The sequence below is a fragment of the Calonectris borealis genome, unplaced genomic scaffold (assembly GCF_964195595.1).
Source record: "Calonectris borealis unplaced genomic scaffold, bCalBor7.hap1.2 HAP1_SCAFFOLD_50, whole genome shotgun sequence".
In the NCBI taxonomy this organism is placed as follows: Eukaryota; Metazoa; Chordata; class Aves; order Procellariiformes; family Procellariidae; genus Calonectris; species Calonectris borealis.
The window spans coordinates 346410-363407 of record NW_027441459.1 but is presented as its reverse complement, the minus strand read 5'-3'; the positions used below and the strand labels follow the sequence as shown (position 1 = coordinate 363407).

The window sequence follows — 16998 nt, the reverse complement described above, 5'->3', positions numbered from 1 at the left end:
GTTGATACTGTTTAATCATCAATTTCCCATCATTACTATTAGGATTACAGTTTGGGTCTTGAGTTAACATAAAATGAGCAGGATCTTCTTTTGCATTTATTCTCTCATTTTCTATATTTGCTTTTTCTAATATTACCCTCTTTTCTTCAGGAGTAAGAATTTTAATATCTTGCCAATTTGGATTATGATTTTCAATAACTGTTTGAAAAGGTCTATACTCCTTTTCAGAATTCTTTCTATATGATCCTGCTAACTCTTTCCAATTCATTAAATCAGAAGTTGTAAATGGTACTTTCACAAATACTGGCTCCCCCCTTGGGCCCACTGCCTGGCGAAGGGGTGCTAACAATACAGACCCTTGCTGGGTTCTAGTCCTGCCAGCTATCGGACTAAAAGTATTGCTTCCTCTTGCTTCGGTTTCAGAAGTTTCATTTTTACTTGGTGGTACTAACATTTGTGTATCCTCCTCTTCTTCTCCTAGTTTTAAACACCGTTTTCCTATGTTACATGCAGAACAACACTGCGCTTTTGGTTCCTTATTTTCCATCATCATCATCATCACATTAGAATCTGAATCTAAAAGCTTACATTTTTTCCGAATTTCATGATCATTTCTCAAAGAAAAAAACAAATCTACATAAGGTACCTCATCCCATTTTCCTTGTCTTCTACAAAATAACATTAACTGTAAAATAGTATTATATTGCAAGGTTCCCAATTCTGGCCTTTTCCTCATCTTCCAATTTATACATTGGCCACCATCTAGTACAATATTCAATTAATTTATCCTTTCTCAAAGGATCACCCCCAAATTTTCCCCAATGTTTAATGATGCATCCTAAGGGGGAACACGGTGTTACTTTTGATGGTTGAGCTCCCATATCTTTACCAAAAAAGAACGTTCTTAACCACAACTTCATATACTCCAGTCGTCACTGTCAAACGCATATGAATATACCAGTTTACCCCTGGCGCCTACAACTTCATATACTCCAGTCGTCACTGTCAAACGCATATGAATATACCTCTTTACCTGTGGCCACAATTCCTTACCAAATGCATGCACAGTTTTATACTCCAGAACAATATCTCATTTACCTTAGCGTTGCACCGTTGAGTCGCTCACCTGCTCTGGTCGGGGAGAATACTCACGGAGTCCCCGATCAAAAGGTCGGTGCGCGCTGGAGTCCGGAGAGCAGGGTCTCCCCACCGAGAGCCGGCGAGTCGATCCGGGCAAGGCTTCACAGCAGTCCCATCTGGGTCGCCAAAAACTGTTGTCCCAAAAGCGGATTCGTGCCCGGCGTGCAAGTAACCAATTCCACACGCTCAGGAGAGATATTGTTTTATTCAGGCCTGGGTGCTCGGTGGACTTGCCACAAATCAAGCACACCTGGTCTAGTCACCTTTCTGTTTATATCCATGCTTCTCATACATAATTTAAATTTCCTTGTTACATATTCATTACATTTCCGAGAACTAATTATAATATTACATCATCTTAAACACATGCGCACTAAAGCCTTTAGGGTCTTCTTGGGGGTCTCGGGTGGGCTCTGGTGGTCGGCAGGGTAGTGAACTCTTCATGAACTTATTTCCTCTTTTACCTTATAGGGTCGCAATTTGTCCCTAAGCCATGCTTGGACCACGTTTGTTTAGAGTTTCCATAGCTCACTACCTCTAAAACACACAGCTTATAATTAATTACTACTCCACACAATTACAAACACACACCTGTTAGTTATCTAACTTCTAAGCAACAAATCTGCATTGTTTAAAATTACAGAAGCGAGCAATATAGAATCCACAACAAACTATCTATCACCATAGTGTTCTTAAATTAAAACACATACATCTTGATCTCCTCCAATCAAACACCCACTCACTAGCTTCATCATTCTGGTTTCTTATTAACTGGTCTTTTAACCCAGTTCTGGGTGAGGGCTATACACAGGATGATACCACTTTAAAAATTAATGTTGATTAAGATTAACATTAACAATGGGGCTGCCTGGAGGAGTGAGAAAGGGGAGCCCTGAGCTCGGGGAAAGGCCCTCACCCAAACACTTGCTAGGAGTTTACGCAAAAACCTAGCTAGATGACGCTGAGGAGACCCACCCTGAAGCCACAAGCAGTGTCCCGAAGGAGGCAGAACGAGGGTGTTATGCTGAACGTTTCCCTCAATTCCCAGGGATTCCCGGGGCTATCAAGAGTGACCTCTCTGTGGCACCGCTCAGTTCAGCTATTGATGGTGTGGAGGAGGCTCATCCACAACGAATGGCGGCTCCTGAGGCGGCTCCAGCGCGGACTCGGGACCAGAGGACAGGCGCGGCGCCGACACTGGCACCGACACCATGGCTGGTGGTAAGGCGGGAAAGGACAGCGGGAAAGCCAAGGCGAAGGCGGTGTCGCGCTCACAGAGGGCCGGCCTGCAGTTCCCCGTGGGACGGATCCACAGGCACTTAAAGGCTCGGCCCACCAGCCACGGGCGAGGGGGAGCCACCGCAGCCGTCTACAGCGCCGCCATCCAGGAGTACCTCACCGCCGAGGTGCTGGAGCTGGCGTGCAATGCCTCAAAGGATCCGAAATTCAAGCGGATCACTCCCCGTCACCTGCAGCTGGCGATCCGCGGGGACAAGGAGTTGGATTCGCTGACCAAAGCCACCATTGCTGGTGGAGGCGTCATCCCGCACATTCACAAGTCTCTAATTGGAAAGAAGGGACAACAAAAAATGGCATAGAGGGGGAAAAAAAAAGCCAAAGGAAGCGGCCCGTTCCCTCCCGTCGTCGTACTGTACCTGGGACAGAAGAAATCTTGGGGATACGTGGAATTTTTTTTTAAGGAATAGTTCAAAGGAAGAGCATAGGCGATTGACTGTAGCAAACATTGGTATGGGCTTTAGATTCAAAGTTTGACGCAAAGTTGTACCTTGTGGGGGGGCGGCAGTCGGGGCGGTGGGCGAGGGGCTCGGCTGCTCCCCTGGGTTTTATACAAAAATGGAAGGGATAAACCATTTTTTAATTTAAAAAAAAAAAAACAAAGGCCACCCCCAGAAGGAATGTGGCGACCCAGACCGAGCCCCCACGCAAACATACATCTGTCCAGGTCTCCGGCTGCAGGGAGTGCCTGAGCCTGTCCCTGGTACAGGAGGGCAGCAGAGACAACACCTGTGTGCGCTGTGACCAGGTGGATGATCTGCTCAGCCTGGTGGCAGAGCTGAAGGAGGAGGTGGAGAGGTTAAGGAGTATCAGGGAGTGTGAGAGGGAGATAGATTGGTGGAGCCGCACCCTGCCGTCCTTGAGGCAAGGGCAGCAAGTGGAGGCTCCACAAGAAGCGGAGGATCCCCCGCCCTCTTGCCACCAGGCAGAAGGAGGGGACCCAGGCGACGACGGGGGGGGGGGGAATGGACACAGGTCCCTGCTCGGGGCGCCAGGCGAACCCCCGCCCGGCCTCCCTCACCCCAACCTTCCCAGTTGCCCTTACAGAACAGATATGGGGCCCTGGAACTTGAGGGCCAGACAAACGAGGACGCAGATGAAGGCCCACCCAGGGGGTTGCCCGAGACGAGGCAGTCAGCCCCACGCATGACGACTGCCTCCGCTAAGAAAAAAAGGAGGGTAATTGTCCTAGGTGATTCCCTTCTGAGGGGGACGGAGGGCCCAATTTGTCGGCCGGACCCATCCCACAGGGAAGTCTGCTGCCTCCCTGGGGCCCGGGTGAAGGACATTACTAGGAAGCTCCCCAGTCTGGTACAGCCCTCCAATCACTACCCGCTACTGGTTATACAGGCTGGCAGTGAGGAGGTTGCAGGGAGAAGTCCCGAAGCGATAAAAAGGGACTTCAGGGCGCTGGGGCAACTGGTGGAAGGATCGGGAGCACAGGTGGTGTTTTCCTCGATCCCTTCAGTGGCAGGGAGGAATACTGAAGGGAACAGAAAACTCATCGGATCAACACGTGGCTCAGGGGCTGGTGCCATCGGCAAAATTTTGGCTGCTTTGACCATGGGGAGGTTTACACGGCACCGGGGCTGCTGGCGACGGACGGAGTTCAGCTGTCTCACAGGGGGAAAAGGATTCTCGCCTATGAGTTGGCGGGGCTCATCGAGAGGGATTTAACCGAGGTTCGAAGGGGGAAGGGGATAAAACGCGTTTCTTCTGGCGATGGCTTTTGGCCATCGAGTGGAAACCATGGCCGGGTCCTCTTCTGGGAGGGCGACGACCACGAGTTGAGCTCACCTCTAGAGCCTGGGGGGGGCTGCGCCCTGCCCGCCCGCACTGCCCGCCCCACCTGAGGCGCCACGCCCTGTTTGCCCGCCCTGTTCGCCGCGCTCCGGGTCGCTCGCGCTCCCTGGGGGCTGCTCCTGTACCTGAGGGGGTTTGGCCGCCGTCCCGCCTGTCCCCGCCCGCGCTGAGTCAGAGCCGCCGCTCGTCAGGAGCTCGCTCCCCGGCTCGGGGGAGGGGGCTGGGGCAGCCTCTCGCTCCTGCGCTTTTGCCTTGGCGGTTTTTGCCGCGGTTTTGCCGCTTCAGGAAGGGTCCCCTGGCGGGATGCTCCGCTCCGGAGCCCTTCGCCTCGGTGGCTTCTCTGAAACGGCGGGTACCCCGGGTTTTAAACGACCGCCGTCCCCCCCGCCCGCGCTGAGTCAGAGCTGCCGCTCGGCGGGAGCTCACTGCCCCGGCTCGGGGGAGGGGGCTGGGGCAGCCTCTCTCTCTCCCTGCGCTTTTGCCTTGGCGGTTTTTGCCTTGGCGGTTTTGCCGCTTCAGGAAGGGTCCCCCCGCGCGATGCGATGCTCCGGAGCCCTTCGCCTCGGTGGTTTGGACCCTAGAATCAAAGCTTTGGGCCCTACAAATGAGGCTTTGGGCCCTACAAATGAGGCTTTGAAAATGAAAACGAGACTTTGAACCCTCAAATCAGGCTTTGTGCCCTAAACTGATGCTTTGGTACCAAAACCTAAGGCTTTGCAACCTAAAAAAACCAGGAGGGCTTGCAGCCTGAAAAAACCAGGGGGGCTTCAACCTCTGAAAAAGGAGGATAGCAAGCCTAAACGAAGGAGGATAACGAGCCTAAAAAAGTCGGGCTTGGACCTTAAAAAAGGGGGGCTTGGTCCTCAGGAAAGGAAGGTTTGCAGCCTAATAAAAGGAGGGCTTGCAGCCTAAAAATAAGGAGGGCTTAGAGCCTAAAAAAACCAGGAGGGCTTGCAGCCTAAAAAAAAGGAGGGCTTGGAGCCTAAAAAAAAGGAGGGTAATCCTGCGGAGGGCAATCGTGCCTAAAAAAAGGAGGGCAATCGTGCCTAAAAAAAAGGCGGGTAATCGTGCCTAAAAAACAGGCGGGTTTGGAGCCTGCAAAAAAGGCGGGTTTGCAGCTTGAAAAAAAGGCGGGTAATCGAGCCTAAAAAAACCAGGAGGGCTTGCAGACTAAAAAAAGGAGGGTAATCGTGCCAAAAAAAACCTTGAGGGCTTGCAGCCTAAAAGAACCAAGAGGGCTTGGACCCCTGAAAAAGGAGGGTATCGAGCCTAAAAAACAGGAGGGCATGCAGCTTTAAAAAAAGGAGGGCTTGCAGCTTTAAAAAAAGGAGGGCTTGGAGCCTAAAAAAGGAGGGTTTGGACCCTAGAATCAAAGCTTTGGGCCCTACAAATGAGGCTTTGGGCCCTACAAATCAGGCTTTGAAAATGAAAACGAGACTTTGAACCCTCAAATCTGGTTTTGTGCCCTAAAATGATGCTTTGGTACCAAAACCTAAGGCTTTGCACGCTAAAAACGCATCTTTGGAGGCTGAAGAGGAGGATTTGGGCCTTCAGAATTGCAGTCTGTCTCCTAAAAATGAGGCCTTGGTCCCTGAAATTAACTTGTAAATAAGGGTTTGCCCTCTGGAAATGACACTTTGGACCTTCACAGTCAGACTCTGGGCCTTCAAAGCGATGCTCTGGGTCCTTAAGATGAGTCTTTGGACATTAGAAGTGGGGCTTGCAACTTACAAATGAGGGTTGATACCCCAAAAAGGAGGGTTTATACCCTAGAATCAAAGCTTTGGACTCTCCAAATGAGGCTTTGGGCCCTAAGAGAGGGGGTTTGGACCATAAAAAGGAGGGTTTGGACACTCAAGATGCAGCTTGGAACCTGAAACCAACTGGCTGGATCCTAAAAATGCTGGTTAGGAGCCTGAAAATGAGGCTTCGGCAAGTAAAAATGCAGCCCTGGGCTGCAAAAAGGAGACTTTGCAAACTACAGCTGAGCCTTTGGACCATAAAAATGAGGCGCTGGAAGCCAAACCGAAGGCTTTGCAAAGTAAAACGTGGCTTTGGACACTCTAAAGATAGCTTTAGACCCTAAACCAAAGCTTTCTTCCCTAAAAAATGAGGGTTTAGACCCTCTAAGTAAAACTGTGGGCCCTAAAAAAAGGCTATGGGTCACAAAAGACACGTTGGGACCTGAAAAATGAGGATTTCGGCCCTAAGCAGGAGGCTTTGGGCACAAAGAAGGATGGCCGAGGTGCCACAAACAAGGCTTTTGACCCCGCAAAGGAGGGGAACTTCTTGGTTCCTCTCTGGCCCCCAGAAGGGAACCTTCGGTCCCTAAAATAGGGCTTTGGGCACTCCAATGGAGGCTTTGACCTGTAAATGAGAGTTTCCAAATGAGAGTTTGGACCCTCAAAAGGAGGGTTTCGGGCTTAGAGAATGTGGCTTTGGGCCTTAGAAATGGGGCTTTGGAAACGAAGTTGAGGCTTTGAACCCTGAAATTAGGTGTTGTGCCCTAAAATGATGCTTTGGTACCAAACGCTAAGGCTTTGCACCCCAAATATGGGCCTTTCAAAGCTTAAAAGGCGGCTTTGGGCCATCCAAATTGCAGACTGCCTCCTAAAAATGAGGCGTTGCTCCCTGAAAAGGAGGCTTTGGAAGCTAAAAATGAGGGTTTGGACCCTCAAAATCAGTCTTTTGGCCTTAAAAATAACCAAAGGCTCTGGGCCCTGGGAACCTGAAAAGGACAGTTTGGAACTATAAAGGAGGGTTTGTACCCTAAAAATGAGGCCTTGGGACCTAAAAGCAAGGCTTTCAAGCCTAGAATCACAGCTTTGCACTCTACAAATGACGCTGGGGAAAAAAGTTCCACCACCCGCCGCCCCGGACAATGGCAGGGACTCACACTTGAGGATGGCGGCCTTCCTGCAGAGCCGGGCGCTGCGGGTCAGAAGTGGCGCCAGGCGGCCTCGCTGTCGCACACCTCGTGGAGGTAGCGGCAGGTCTGGCCCAGGCTCAGCAGGTGGGACATGATGTGCAGCAGCTGTGGGGAGAGACGAGGGGGAAAGCATCAACCCTGGGACCCCCCCTGCTTTCAGGGGCAGACCCCCGCCCCGCCATCCCCCCCTGCTCAACTCACCATCTCGGGGGGAGACGCTGGGTGGCGGCCACGTCCTCCCCCTCCTCGCCACCCTTCAGGCTGCTGCGGGGTCCCTTGGGCTGCGGGGAGGGGGTGTGGGGGAGGTGATGGCAGGCGGCCCCACAACAAGCATCACCCCCTGCCACCCATCCTCGTGTACCCCACTCCCACCCCGGCGGCCTCACCGTCACGTCCTCGTCACCGTCGGTCGGATGCCAGAGGCGATGGCGGCGAGAAGCCCGGTGGCCCATGGCTGCCATCCAGCGGCACGGCCACGGGACACTGACTCTCTGTGAGCCGGGGGCTCCCATGGAGTCGGGGGGGTCCAGAACATGGGGGCAGCTGGGGAGAGGGACACGGGAGAGAGGGGGTGGACGGGGGGAAGAGGGGCCCCGGGCCTGGGGCTGCTCGGCCTCTGGGCGGGCCCCATGTGCGCCATGCTGAAGCTCGGCCTGGCTGCCGCCGGAGCCCGCCTTCTTCTCACATCGGTCTTTGCCGGCATAGGTCGGGAGGGCTGTCAGTCTCCTCCCCTGAGGGGATGCTGCCTCTGATTGGCCCCAGGCGGTCAGGCTGCTGTGCTGCAGTGCCCGCCCTTCCCTTGAGCTGATGGCCTCCGATTGCTGCCTGGGGCTGTCACTCTGCCCTGGTTTCAGGCCCACCCTCCCTTGAGGTGATGCTCTCTCTTATTGGCTGCCTGAGAGGCCACACCCCCCACCACTACTGCCCGCCCTTCCCCGCGGTTCTGTTTCCTCTGATTGGCTCTCTGGCTATGACATTGACTCCGCCTCCTCAAATGCCATTGGCTGTCCTGGGACCTCTCCCACGGACTTCTGGCAGATGTTGCCAGGTGACCAGCTCCGCCCTTAGGGTTTAGACCCTCGAAAGGGAACCGCGGGCCCTAAGAAAGGCCATGGGTCACAAAAGACAGGTTGGGACCCGAAAACTGAGCATTTCAGCCCCAGAAAGGCGGCTTTGGGCACTAAACAGGGATGGGCTGGATGCTTTGGCCCCGCTCTTCCCAGGCTCAGCCTCCCTCCTCCCTTCCCGACTCCTCGGCCCCCTCTCCCCGCCGAGCGGCGCAGGGGGACGGCGAATGGGGCTGCGGGCAGCCCACAGCGCCTCGTCTCTGCCGCCCCGTCCTCCTCACGCCGTTCCCCTGCTCCCGCCTGGGCCCCACGGGCCGCAGCTCTGGCCAGAGAACCTGCTGCTGCCTGGGCTCCTCTCCAGGGGCCGCAGCTCCTGCCAGGAGCCTGCTCCGGCTGGGCTCCTCTCCACGGGCTGCAGCTGCCTGGTGGAGCTGTCGATGGCCGCCTGAGGGGGACAGCGTTGGCGGCTGGATCCTCTTCTGGGCACCCATTCCACAGAATCACCGGCTACTTGAGGCTGGCCGGGAGGTCACCTGGAGGGTGAAGTCACCTGGTCCAGTCACCCCCCTGCTCAAGCAGGGCCACCTGCAGCCGGTTGTCCACGACCATGTCCAGAGAGCTGTGGAACATCTCCAAGGATGGAGACTCCACAAGCTCCCCGGGCAGCCTGTGCCGGTGCTCCTCACCCGCACAGCACCCTTGGCACTTCCCCTTGCTGAACTGCACGAGCTCCCTGTCAGCCCATCTCTCCAGCCTGCCCAGGTGCCTCGCGATGGCAGCACGACCCCCTGGCCTAAGTGCCACTCCTCTTGGTCTGGTGTCATCTGCCAGCTTGCCGAGGGTGCGCTCTGCCCCATCACCCAGACCATTAATTAATTAAGGAAGATGTTAAATGGGGTTGCACCCAGGACTGACCCCTGGGCAACACCGCTCGTTACTGGCCTCGCCCTGGACTTGGTGCCACTGAGCAGCACCCTCTGGGCCCGGCCGTTCAGCCGGTTTTCAGTCCCGCTCGCCGTCGCCTCGTCCAGCCCGTTTCCGTTCGAGCGACCTGAGCTCCGTATTTAAAAAGAAGAGACTGCAAGATGGGCACATGCAAGCACGCTGCTTTCAAAATCCCGCAACATAAACCTCCCACACTGGCTATTTCCACCAATTGCCTCAAAACCTACAGAGAACAAAACCCCCCCTAAATGACACGTGCAAGGCCAACAAGTGTTTTTAATTCTGGCTTTGGCTCTTCTGACTGTTGGTACCACATGAGTGTTGTTTTTGCAAGGCGATCCCAAAGCTCTTCCTGGAGGGACCCGTGGGCAGGCGGGCCAGCCGGCAGAGCCGGCCAACGCTCTGGAAGGTCTCTCTGAGCTCTTCCTGTCCAGAGGCAGCACTGGGAGGAGGGACAGGGCGGGCTGCTGGTGCCCTTTGTGCAGCTTGGTGCCTGCCGGGGGCACTTTTGGTGCTTCCTGCATTCTTCCTCCTCCTCCTCCTCCTCCTCCCCGGCATTGCAGGAGTCAGACGCTGTGCTCTTCCCTCATCCAGGGTCGCAGTCTGTTCCCGCCACCACCGCAGCGCCCCGAGTGTTTGTCTGACGTTCACCTTTCACTTTGCGCTGAAACCCTCCTCCTCCTCCCTGCTGAGGGGTCACAGCCTGCGGTGTCCACAAACGGTCTGCGGAGATCATAGCCCTGCCGCAGGGATCCGCTCTGCTCTCTCTGCACTGGCAGGGTTTGCTCCTGAGCAGCCCTGGGTGCGGGAGCCGACTGGGAGATGCCGTTGGCGGGCCCTGGAGCTGCGTCATCCCTGGAAGCGTGCTCACCACTTGGAGGACAAGTTCTCCTCCTTTTCCCTGCTGAGTGGTCGTAGTCCGTGGTGTCCACGACCCGGCTGCAGAGATCACTGCCCCGCCGCGGGGATCTGTTGTGGGCCCTCTCCCTGGCACCGTTCCTCTGGCAGCGGGAGGGAGGGCTGAATCCGTGCTCCTCTTTGCTGCTCTCTTCCTGCTCGGTGTGCGGCACACGGTCACATGGCTGACAGCAGACCGGGCACGCAGCTTTCCTTCTGGACACCAGCGTTATGCAGCTGCAGAAGAAGCGATGCAAGCACAAGGCCATGATGCTGAGCCTGCCTGGCCCGATGGGGCAGGGCCAGCCTGCAGATGCCTCCCGTGCACCTGCCCAGGTTAGCTGGCTTGTGCTGGCTGTTGCGGAGGAGCTGCTGTCCTCTGGAGAGTCCTGCGTGCCCACCGCCATGTCCTGCAAAGAGAGCTGTGAAAAGGTCCTGCCCTTTCCTCCTGAGAGGACCAGAACAGCGGGGAAACCCCAGAAGCTCTGTGAGGGGACAGCCCTCCTGGAGGGCTGCAAAGGCAGGAGGTCCAAAGGCGGACAAATGGGATGGAGCTAGGTGGGATGCTTTGAGAGGGAGCAGCGTTGCGGCTGGGAAGCAAGCTGCAGCGTGGGAGGGAAAAGCGAGCAACGCCAAGATCCCAGAAAGAAATCCACTCTCCACCTGGTGCCCTGACCCACCCCCCAGAGTTACCTTAGTCCTACGAGGCAGACCCTGCGGTCCCACAGAACCCACCTGCTTGCTGTCGGCCGCCCACTGACTGAGGACAGAACGGGCATATGATGGTACCGCTGAGGAAGAAGCCCTTTCTCCAATTTTCAGATCAGAACGCCTGGAGAAACAAAGAGCGATCGCCATTTAAGGCTGTTCTTGCAGCCTCCTCTGGGGTTCAGTCCCAGCCTGTCATTTTCTTGGAGCCATTTCTACGACGGAGAGAAGACGTAACCAAGGCTACAAAAGGGAAACTCGATTGGGGTCTTCCCAGCAGGTCCGCCCCTGTCGGAGCAAGACCTCGTCTTTATCCCCCCTACGGCCTCCATTTCATAGAAACAGAATGGTTTGGGTTGGAAGGAATCATCTAGTTCCAACTCCCCTGCCACCGGCAGAGACACCTTCCCCTAGATCCGGTTGCTCAAAGCCCCATCCAGCCTGGACAACCTCTTCCAGTGTCTCACCACCCCCACTGTAAAGAACTTCTTCCTCATATCTAATCCACATCTTCCCTCCTTCAGTTTAAAGCCGTTACCCCTCGCCCTAAATAGGGAAACCTATTCTAAACACATTTCATTCCTTGTTATTACCTGACATAAAACAGTAGGTAAGCTTGCTGCCTGAGAACTGTGTCCATGTCCTGAAGAACCACAGACTCATTGTTCATCTTGTACCACAGTCCGTTGCTGGCCTGCGAAGAAAGGCATCGATATCTGGAGATTAACTGCATGGTTTCTCCCCCAAAAGGGGCAGAAATCTGCAGAACCAAGAGGACATCAAAATAAATCCAATGCAGCCGGGAAGGAGACCTTCTCACCTTGGCAACGAGTAAAACTGCCGTGAAAGTTGGTCTTCCCAAGCACACATTTTCCCCTTCTTAGGAAGGAAGTGGCTCTTTACCTTTGTGAGCAGAAATAGTCTGCTACCCCCTATGACAATTACCCTCCTTTTTTTCTTAGCTGAGGCAGTCGTAATGCGTGGGGCTGACTGCCTCGCCTCGGGCAACCCCCTGGACGGGCCTTCATCTGCGTCCTCGTTTGTCTGGCCCTCAAGTTCCAGGGCCCCATATCTGTTCTGTAAGGGCAACTGGGAAGGTTGGGGTGAGGGAGGCCGGGCGGGGGTTCGCCTGGTGCCCCGAGCAGGGACCTGTGTCCATTCCCCCCCGTCGCCTGCGTGCCCTCCTTCTGCCTGGTGGCAAGAGGGCGGGGGATCCTCCGCTTCTTGTGGAGCCTCCACTTGCTGCCCTTGCCTCAGGGATGGTAGAGTGCGGCTCCACCAATCTATCTCCCTCTCACACTCCCTGATACTCCTTAACCTCTCCACCTCCTCCTTCAGGTCTGCCACCAGGCTGAGCAGATCATCCACCTGGTCACAGCGCACACAGGTGTTGTCTCTGCTGCCCTCCTGTACCAGGGACAGGCTCAGGCACTCCCTGCAGCCGGAGACCTGGACAGATGTATGTTTGCGTGGGGGCTCGGTCTGGGTCGCCACATTCCTTCTGGGGGTGGCCTTTGTTTTTTTTTTTTTAAATTAAAAAATGGTTTATCCCTTCCATTTTTGTATAAAACCCAGGGGAGCAGCCGAGCCCCTCGCCCACCGCCCCGACTGCCGCCCCCCCACAAGGTACAACTTTGCGTCAAACTTTGAATCTACAGCCCATACCAATGTTTGGTACAGTCAAGAGCCTATGCTCTTCCTTTGAACTATTCCTTAAAAAAAAATTCCATGTATCCCCAAGATTTCTTCTGTCCCAGGTGCAGTACGACGACGGGAGGGAACGGGCCGCTTCCTTTGGCTTTTTTTTTTCCCCCTCTATGCCGTTTTTTGTTGTCCCTTCTTTCCAATTAGAGACTTGTGAATGTGCGGGATGACGCCTCCACCAGCAATGGTGGCTTTGGTCAGCGAATCCAACTCCTTGTCCCCGCCGATCGCCAGCTGCAGGTGACGGGGAGTGATCCGCTTGACTTTCAGATCCTTTGAGGCATTGCCCGCCAGCTCCAGCACCTCGGCGGTGAGGTACTCCTGGATGGCGGCGCTGTAGACGGCTGCGGTGGCTCCCCCTCGCCCGTGGCTGGTGGGCCGAGTCTTTAAGTGCCTGTGGATCTGTCCCACGGGGAACTGCAGCCCGGCCCTCTGTGAGCGCGACACCGCCTTCACCTTGGCTTTCCCGCTGTCCTTTCCCGCCTTACCACCAGCCATGGTGTCGGTGCCAGTGTCGGCGCCGCGCCTGTCCTCTGGTCCCGAGTCCGCGCTGGAGCCGCCTCAGGAGCCGCCATTCGCTGTGGATGACCCTCCTCCACACCATCAATAGCTGAACTGAGCGGTGCCACAGAGAGGTCACTCTTGATAGCCCCGGGAATCCCTGGGAACTGAGGGAAACGTTCAGCATAACACCCTCGTTCTGCCTCCTTCGGGACACTGCTTGTGGCTTCAGGGTGGGTCTCCTCCGCGTCATCTAGCTAGGTTTTTGCGTAAACTCCTAGCGAGTGTTTGGGTGAGGGCCTTTCCCCGAGCTCAGGGCTCCCCTTTCTCACACCTCCAGGCAGCCCCATCTGTCACCGCAGCTCTGGAGGACTTTGTGAAACCGGAGCAGCTGGACGGCGAAAACTGCTTTAAGTGCAGCCAGTAAGATGATTTCTAACGACATATTAGTACTAGATCCTGCGTGAAGGTGCTGCATGTCATCACGCATGTTAGCTTTTCCCGAAGGCTTCATGCACAATAATCATAGAATCATAGAATCATTAAGGTTGGAAAAGACCCGTAAGATCATCGAGTCCAACCGTCAGCCCAACACCACGATGTCCACTAACCATGTCCCTAAGCGCCACATCTACACGTCTTTTAAATACTTCCAGGGATGGTGACTCAGCTGCTTCCCTGGGCAGCCTGTTCCGATGCTTGACCGCTATTTCAGTAAAGAAATGTTTCCTAATGTCCAATCTAAAGCTCCCTTGGCGCAACTTGAGGCCATTTCCTCTCGTCCTATCGGTAGTTACTTGGGAGAAGAGGCCAACAGCCACCTCGCTACAACCTCCTTTCAAGTTGTTGTAGAGCGCGATGAGCTCTCCCCTGAGCCTCCTCTTCTCTAGACTAAACAGTCCCAGTCCCAGTTCCCTCAGCCGCTCCTCACAAGACTTGTGCTCCAGGCCCTTCACCAGCTTCGTTGCCCTTCTCTGGACAATGAGACGCAGCTTTTTTTTTAACCTGGCCTTATGGTACTGAATAGCCTTAAAATAGCGTAAGGATGTGTGAGACATGAAAGCTTGTGTGGCCTTCTGGCGGGGAAAAAGGCTGCATCTCAGGGTGCATTTCAGCACTTGGCTCTGTGCTTGGTTTGAAGGTGTGACAAGATGGTTGCCGCCTCCAAGAGGTTTACAATCCATCGCGTGCCCAAGGTTCTCACGGTGTGTCTGAAAAGGTTTGACGATTTCACCGGCGGGAAGATCCCCAAGGTGTGTACGCAACTGGAGCGCAACTTTCTCTTCCTGGAGCAGCAGGTTTCCCAAAGCGTGCGCTTTTTTACAGGCTGGCCATGTTGGGATTTTCGTGTTCCCTCGGGGATGAGGAGAGTTCTCGTGGGAAGACGAGCATGTACTCTGCTCTGGCAGAGCTGCTTTGGCCGAGAGCAGTTTCCTGCCACCCAAAGCATTAGATGTTGAAGGCTATTTCGTGTAGTATTTCAGGATCGTTTCTGAGCCCTCTTGGTCTCTCCGTAGGTGGTGGAATATCCCGAGTACTTGGATCTTCGCCCCTACACCTCTCAGGCAGCTGGAGAACCGCTCCTCTACGCCTTATACGCTGTCCTGGTGCATAGCGGTGACAGCTGTCATGCAGGACATGAGGAGGGGGAGGGGGGCTGGGGCACCCTCTCGCTCCTGTGCTATTGCCTTGGCGGTTTTTGCCGCGGTTTTGCCGCTTCACGAAGGGTCCCCTGGCCGGATGCTCCGCTCTGAAGCCCTTCGCCTCGGTGGCTTCTCTGAAATGGCGGGTACCCCGGGTTTTAAAGGGCCGCCGTCCCCCCCGACCGCGCTGAGTCAGAGCTGCCGCTCGGCGGGAGCTCACTGCCCCGGCTCGGGGGAGGGGGCTGGGGCAGCCTCTCTCTCCCTGCGCTTTTGCCTTGGCGGTTTTTGCCGCAGTTTTGCCGCTTCAGGAAGGGTCCCCCCGCGCGATGCTCCACTCCGGAGCCCTTCGCCTCGGTGGTTTGGACCCTAGAATCAAAGCTTTGGGCCCTACAAATGAGGCTTTGGGCCCTACAAATGAGGCTTTGAAAATGAAAACGAGACTTTGAACCCTCAAATCAGGCTTTGTGCCCTAAACTGATGCTTTGGTACCAAAACCTAAGGCTTTGCAACCTAAAAAAAACAGGAGGGCTTGCAGTCTAAAAAAAAGGAGAGTAATTGTATACGGAAGGGTAAAAAATGGGATTTTGGTCAGTGGATGGACACTGGGTGAGAAATAGATAGCTAAGAAAACCGTAGTCAGCATAGAAAATAGACGGTTTATTGTCTATTGTGTGAAAATGCTGAATACAGGAGGATAAGGAAGGTTGAGAAAATGTTAGGGGAGGACGTGAAGGATGTGAGAGACGTGCAATAATGAAGAAATATAAACTACAATGTATAATTTTGCTTGCTTTGTTACATTGTGCTGTTGGCATGAGTATAGGTTAATACGTAAATGTTGGACTATGGTAATATGTCGCGTGAACAAGGCCTACGAACCAATAGACGGGGTGGCTATCGCTCGTGCAGCGCGCCTGATCAGCGAGCTCAGGTGCTATAGGCTCCCTATGTTCCAATCGAGGCGCGTTTCGGCACCCGCTGGCCACGTGTGTCGGAATCCGTTTCCTTTGCAAACGTATAAATACCGGGATTTTCCCGAAGAACAGTGGGCCGGTGTACAGCGAGGTCACCGTTGCCTCCGTGGGGACGCCCACGTAAAGCTGGCACCTACCGACTGCTGGGCTGAGTTCGTGGCACAAGGCGATACAAGAATGTACGGATGGTTCATCTTTCTTCTGGGCCTCGGGTTGGTAAGACAATCGCTTTGCTAAATACCCTTAGTGTAATGCATGATTATATTTAATAAAGTGCTTGCTTTTTTCCCCTTCCTTCTAGTCTGTCTATGTGTGCTCAACTTCTAAAGGAATCCTCGAAACCCACTCTAAAACAGGTGCTTAGGGACATGGTTAGTGGGCATCGTGGTGTTGGGCTGACGGTTGGACTCGATGATCTTACGGGTCTTTTCCAACCTTAATGATTCTATGACTCTATGATTATTCGGCCTGATGCCTTCGGGAAAAGCTAACACGCGTGTCCTGGTTTCGGCTGGGATAGGGTTAAATTTCTTCCTAGTGCTGTGTTTTGGATTTAGTATGAGGAGAATGTTGATAACACACTGATGTTTTCAGTTGTTGCTAAGTGCCCTCCTAGTCCAAGGACAGCTCCCGTGCCTACTGACTGAGCTAGGTACACAAGATGGGAGGGAACGTAATCAGGACAGTCAGCCCAGCTGGCTGATGGGGTATTCCATACCATGTGACGTCATGCTCAGTATATGAACGGTAGGCGTGATCCAGGAAGTACCGATCGCTACTTGGTTATCGGTCAGCGCGGGTGGTGAGCAATTGCATTGTGCATCACTCATTTTGTATATTCTGTCATTATTTATTATCATTATTTTCCCTTTTCTGTTCTATTAAACTGTTTTTATCGCAACCCACGAGTTTTTCTCACTCTTACCCTTCCGATTCTCTCCCCATCCCACTGGGGGGGCGGGGGGAGTGAGTGAGCGGCTGCGTGGTATTTGGCTGCCTGCCAGGTTAAACCACGACAGTCCTTTTTGGCGCCCAACGTGGGGCTCGAAGGGTTGAGATAACGATAGATCTGACCAAAGTGTGTTAAGGCAAGATTGTTATAAGCATCCATTATATTGATTGGTCACAATGTTGATGTATTGGCTGTCAAAGTTGTGGGGCTGGCTCTCAATGTTGGGTCATGTAATACCTTGCTTGCAGTATGTGTTCCCTGTTGTGCTGTTTATCATTATTCGGAACTGGGCCAAGATTATCATTTTGTTGCTGTTTTATGAGGTGATAAAATCATCGGTCCTAAGTCTAATCTGGTATCTGTACTCGGCACTGCCGTCATTTCTGTACCTCGGGAACCACCTCTTAGAAATTATTGGTAATTGCACTTGCTTCTCCTC

General features: G+C 54.0%; 2 pseudogenes; one reads left to right on the top strand and one right to left on the bottom strand.

Annotated features, from left to right (window-relative positions):
* Positions 1-2008: 2008 nt before the first annotated feature.
* Positions 2009-3018, top strand: LOC142076459 (histone H2A.V-like; annotated as a pseudogene).
* Positions 3019-12318: 9300 nt separating this feature from the next.
* On the bottom strand, positions 12319-13064 carry LOC142076473 (histone H2A.V-like; annotated as a pseudogene).
* Positions 13065-16998: the final 3934 nt, after the last annotated feature.